Here is a 6454-nt window from a genome sequence, read left to right as displayed (position 1 = left end):
TTCAGGAAAAGGAAGCTCTTTTCCAGGATAATGCATGAGGTCTGGAGAGCAAATTCACTGAGTTAAATTCTGCCTTTCACATGATAAGTGCTGTCTGAATTATAGTGCGCAGGAGGGTAGTTAGTTGGCCTTGCTAATGAGTAGGCTGGCAGTCAATGATTGTTACTTTCAGCAATGTGGTTGACGTGGTTTAGATGTGTGTCTTCACTTGAGATAAGAGGATTTCTGTGGACTGGAGACCAGTCCGTCCCATATGGGGATGGCCAATGAATAGGCTGCAATGAAACTCTGTGATGCTCCTATGCCAAGCAATTAAACCACCATTCTACAGCGTTCCACACCAAGGATGGGCTGAAGGGAAAAGGGTCCACTATTGGTCTAACTGGTAAGCGTTGGCTGACCATCCATGGCTCAGTGGGTAGTACTCTAACCTCTCAGTCAGAAGTTTAATTCCCACTTCAGAGATCTGAGCACAAAAATCTAGAAATGCTGCCCTGTCAAAGGTGCTGCTCTGCAGATGAGAGGTTAAAATGAGGTTTTGTCTGCCCTCTCAGGTGGACATGGAAAGATCCCAAGGCTGTATTTTGAAGATTAGGGGAGTTCTCCCTGATGTCCTGCGCAATATTTATCCCGTGACCAACATGACTAAAAACAGATTATCTGATCATTTAGCACATTGCTGTTTGTGAGAGTTGTCTGCACACAAATTGACTGCTGTGTTTCCGACATTACAACTGTGCTACACTCCAACAATACATCATTGTTTGTGAAACACTTGGAGATGTCCTGAAGCATAAAAGGCCTTGAAATCAAGAGCCAGCAGAGAGCCTGAATGGGCTGCATGGCCTCCTATCTCCACCAGAGACACCAATGGCTGTACTGTGGAAACGAAACAGTGATTCTCTGGGCACATCTCTCTCACTACCTGGGCTGCATGCCCAGTTGGCTGAATTGGAAGACAAAATGAAGGAATTATAAATAAAAGTTCCTGCTACATTTTCTATCACAGCCTGATTTGAAATAATAGTCAAAGTTATTGAAAGGGAAACCTTAACACAGAGGGACTCATAAAAAAGTTTTAATTTCGCAAAGCACTTTCTGAGTGAATAGAACGCTGGTTGATGAAAATGTGACTTGATTTCATTGTGATTGGATGAGTCTCCTCGGGGTATGTTGATAATTTTAGAAAGCTGTCTGCAACAGGCTGGTTTCTGTGACAGTTTTGATTTATATAAGATGTTGTTGATTTAATTTTAAAGGACGATGTTGTTTATTCCTCTGCTGTACAGTCCTACTTGCTGTTACGAGATACAAGCCTTCAATTGTTGTCTGTGTGCTTGAGTTGGAGTACATTTCAGTGTCACATGTATTCTGTCTCTGGAACTGCTAACGCAGAATCTCAAGTGCTTCTGGCCATGTCAAATTTGCTACTTTATAATGCTTTGCAGGATACACCTGAACCTCTTAATAATGGTGTGTTTGGGCACTGGCACAAAGCACTTGAGTCGAATGAAATGAAAGGGGTATCGAAGGTAATATTTGTCCCTGTTTTGTATCTCGTCACATGTCCACAAATATTCAACAGAAGCAAAATACTGCAGACGCTGGTAATCTGAAATAAAAACGGAAAATTCTGGAAAAACTCAGCAGGTCACACAGCATCTGTGGCGAGAGAAACAAGCGTTAATGTTTCAGGCCAATGATCTTTCGTCAGAACTAGGAGAAGTTAGAGATTTAACAGTTCAACCCCCTGAAAGGTGATTCACTGTGTTGAGTATTTCCAGGATTCTCCTACCAAGTCATTCACTTTGAAGTGCAGTCATTGTTCTGAAAGTAAATGCAGCACAAAGACCCCCCCAGATGTTGGGTAAGGGAGGGTTGCTACTGGATAAACTGTCTCATTTCTACTCTCCTTTATATGATGCCATGGGATCTCTTAACTTACCATCTGAACTGGCAGATGGAGCCTTGTTTTCATAAGGAAAGCAACACTGACGATGTCGTCTTCCTTCAGTGTCACCCTCGATCACCAGCATTGTCTCCTGGTGTGCGTCTTGTATCCACTAACTTCGGAGACAGAAATCAGGCCAAATGGCACCATCATCCCATTCACTTCTCCCCTCTGAAAACAAAGGCAATGTCTTTGAGTAGAATGGGGCTTCTAGACTCAAGTTGAGAAGAAGAAGAGGCGATCTCATTACAATCCAGGGCTTGAGAGGATGTGATGCTGAGAGGCCGTTTACCCCTGGATGGAGAATCTAGAACTAGGGGGCACAGCCTCACGATAAGGGGTTGACCATTTGGGACTGTTCACTCAGAGTGATGAGAATCTTTGGAATTCGTTACCCCAGAGGGTTGTGGCTGCTCAGTTGATGACTGTTTTCAAGGCTGAGGTAACTAGATTGTTGGCCACAATGAAAGTGAAGGAATATGGGAGCACCATGGAAAAGTGGAGTTATGGTGGAAGATCAGCCATGATCTTCTTAAGTGGCAGAGCAGGTTTGAGGAGCCATATGTTATTCAGTTTGTTGGCTCCCTCTCCCGAGTGTGCAGTTCACATACTTTATTCCAGTGTGATCTGGTCACCATGTGTATGTTGGAGAGCTTTCCAGGGTTTTGCTCCCTTCCAAGGAGATTGGTGGTCTTGTGGTGCAGTGGGCAGCATCTCTGCCTCTGAACCAGAAGCTTCAGGTTCAGTTCCCAGGAAAGTTTAGCAGTAACTTTTATTTATAATTCCTTCATTTTGCCTTCCAGTTCAGTCAACCTGCAGCGCAGGTAGTGAGAGAGATGTGCCCAGAGAATCACTGTTTCATTTTCACAGTACAACCATTGGTGTCTCTGGCAGATTAGGAGGCCATGCAGCCCATTCAGGCACTCTGCTGGCTCTTGATTTCAAGGCCTTTTATGCTTCAGGAAGTGCTTCACAAACAAGGGCGTATTGTTGGAGTGTAGCACAGTTGTAAGAGGGGGAGAGATTCTTGGTCAGTCATGTGATGGGATGAAAGTTGGAGCCTCTACCATCACTATCCAGAACTTCAGATGACAACATGCATGTAAAAAGTGCATGTTGCCACAGCAATCCTGAATGAATTGTAACACACACACACACACACACACACACACACAGACACACATACACAGACATGCAACAGGGAGATGTCCATTATAAAAACAAGCATGGGAAATCCTGCATCTTTCTGCAATTTTCCATAGTGTTTGATAGTGCAAGTCCATTAAGCAGACATCAGTACGTAAAGTGGAAAGAGGTGTTACTGGGAATGTGCTATTGGACCTTGATACACAATATAAAGCACTGCAGATTTGCTCTGATGGTGGGCAGAAGGTTTCCTCTGTGTACTGTAAGTAACAGGATCATGAATGCAGAGCATAGGAACAGGAACAGGCCATTCAGCCCCTTGAACAATCTCCGCCATTCTGGCTGACCTGTACTTTAACTCCATTTCCCTGGGTTAGCTCCATATTCCTTGCTGCCATGACTCATCTGTCAATCTCAGTTATGAAAACTCCAATTGTCTCTCTCAGCACCAACAGAGGAGAGAATTCCAGAATTCCACTTGCCCTTGTGGGGAAAAAGTGCTTCCGAATTTCTCTCCTAAATGTCCTAATTTGGATTTTTTGCAGGTCCCTTGTTCTGAATTCTGCCAGCCTGACTAACAGGTTTCTCTGTTGTCCTATTGAATTTCTTTAATGTTTCCTACACCTTGATCAGATCACTGCTCCATCTCCTGCACTCAAGGGGAATACAAGTTTCGAATCTCAATTCTATCCCAGCTGCAGTTAATCCTCCAATCTGATGTGATGCTCAGTGTTGGAACACACAGAAAGCAAGTTGTGTGTTGCTACACACTGGGCTTGTTGCATTGCACCACCTAAATACATCGTTCCGCTGAGGAAAGGGGTGGGAGTGTTTGTGGATTTTCATATTCAATTTCCCAAATCTTTATGAATCACTGATTAGGCCGCAGCATGTACCATGTCCAGACTGGGCATCAAACTTTAGAAAGGATACCTTGGAGAGAGTGCAGAAGAGAGTTACCAGGTTGGCACAGGGACGAGCAAGTTCAGGTACATCGAGAGACTAGAGAAGCTGGAGCTGTTTTTCTCAGAGCAAGAAACATTAAGAGAAGATTTAATTGAGGTGTTCAAAAGCATGAAACATTTAGATAATTGTAGATAAAGAGGAACTGTTTTGAATGGCAGAAGGGTAGTCACAGGACGCAGATTTCAAGTGATTGGTGTGAGATGATCTATGTGTTGGGAAAAACCCGAGTGGGCTAGGGAGCATTCTGAGGAAGGTTAATTGGTTTCCTGATTATAACAGAGAAATGCCAACGTGTCCGGAGGTTTCCATGTGGATGAATGGCTAAGAAGTAAAAGGTAAATAAAGAAAGCTGATTGCAGTGGGATTGGTCAGCCTATGTTTAGAACATGTTGAGAATTCCTGTAAAGAGGAATCAAGCAAGGTTCTATCCAAATGAAATGGCTTTCTGTTTGGCAGTTTTCTAGCAGATCCTGGTGTTGAAGCAGGTCTCAAAAATAGAACAGAGACTGTGTTACTGTGTGTTATATTGTTGGAAAGAGCAGGGAGCTGGAGCAAGGAAGGGCTTAGATTGTGGATTTGGACAAGACTCATTGCTGTTGTTTCAGTGTTCCCAGAGCCCACCTGACAGTTTAAAAGGGCAAAGACAGGGGAGTCTCAGGGGATTCTGTGCCATCAGACTGTCACCACCGGAGTGACTGAGGGTTCATAGACATGTGCCTTGTTGCTAGCAATTGTGTCCAAGGACTTTTGGATGGAATATGGTTGCTGATGAATGCAGCTCAAAGGCTGAAATGGTTGAGTATCAAGTGAGAAATCCTACAAAACAGAAGCTGAGTTGGAAAGACAATGAGATTGCATGTGGTCTCACATCAGTGTAGGAAGTAATGAAAGTGCTTGGAATTATGTGAGGCATATCTTTGTAGAATCGGCTATTGAAAGTGAAATTTACCACTTTGCTTGAAATATCCTTTGTCTGTTAATTAATTTTTGAATTATGTTGATTTGAGTTGGTTTGTTACAGTAAAAGGTTTTTAAAATGAAATCTTGTCCTGTGGTTTTCTTCCCATTGGCTTTGTGGGGCTTCCTTTCTTTTACAGGGATCCTAACAGGTAGAAGAACCAGAAGCAAGATAGGGAGAATTTGTTTTGTGGTTTTGAGCTGATGTGATCTGCAAGGTTCTGCCTGATAGGGTGGTGGAAACAGTTTCAATAGTAACTGTCAAAAGGGAATTGGGTAAATACTTGAAGAAGCAAGACCAGAGGAGTGGGACAAAATTAAAGAGCTGGGATAGGTATGATGGGCCAAATGGATTCCTTCTGTGGTGTATTATTCTATGATCATCTGGAGTTCCTGGTAAAAAAATAAGGACACTGTGGAGACATTGGGATGGGGCAAGGGTAGAGGATGTAATCAGGCAGAATATCACCTTTTGGCCTTCCTCTCTGATACACCAACTCACAGGCAGGCTCAAAGTGGATTTGTTGAGAGCCCAGGTGCAGGGCATTGTTTCCCTGTAAGCTTTGGTACAGAAAGGAGAGGAGATCAGGAAAGGGGACAATGTTAAAAAAACCAAATTCCCTCTTTGATTCCTCACCCGATATCCTTCCAGCTCACAACCTTTTTGTCCCACTGATCTTGCCGTTGCCTCCCTTCAGCCAGTTGATTGAGAGTGGAGAGCACCAGTCTGTTCCTAGTGAGTCTCTCTCATCAGGGACCGCTTCAGAGTCGGGTAAGTCAGGGTAGTAATTGAGGGGGGCAGTCGGTGGCAATAAGACTCCTCATTCTGGTACTTTCTGGCAGCAACTACAAGTTCTGAAGGTAACACCACAGAGCTTTGCCTATTCGACACTGGAGTCTCCGCTGCACTAATCTAGAATGTGTTTAACTCTTCTACCAGTCTGAGACTGGTACAGATGGTTTGACAGATGGGCAAGAGCCCCTATATAATCCCAGGCCTCCCTTGAGGGAGGACGATAAATACGTTTTGGGCATTGAACTCTTTCATGTTTGGGTTTGAAGGGCATTTTGAGCAGGGCCTTTCCAGGGCTGACTCTTTCCCCTGTTACATCCTCTCTGACATGACAGGAATAAGATGAAAGGGCACTTCTGCAATTTCCGATCATGTCAGGCACGTGACAGGCTTTCTTTGCAGCTGCTAGAAGCAGTTTGCAAGGCAACATCCTGAGATCTGGCACCCTACACGCCCTGAAATGTTGATCTCGTTGCAAAGGTTTGCAGTTCTCTTCACCTCTCTCTCTTGAGTAGAAATATTTTGTTAACACAAGGGGAGGCGTTTGTGCATGTGGCTTTTGGTTCCTGTGTGCGGATGGCTAACTATCTCTGTGTTAAGATATTCTTGGGGGGGCGGTGGTGTGTGTGTGTGTGTGGGGG

Source organism: Cetorhinus maximus, chromosome 20 (genome assembly GCF_964194155.1).
Source record: "Cetorhinus maximus chromosome 20, sCetMax3.hap1.1, whole genome shotgun sequence".
In the NCBI taxonomy this organism is placed as follows: domain Eukaryota; kingdom Metazoa; phylum Chordata; class Chondrichthyes; order Lamniformes; family Cetorhinidae; genus Cetorhinus; species Cetorhinus maximus.
This window is presented reverse-complemented; position numbering follows the sequence as displayed.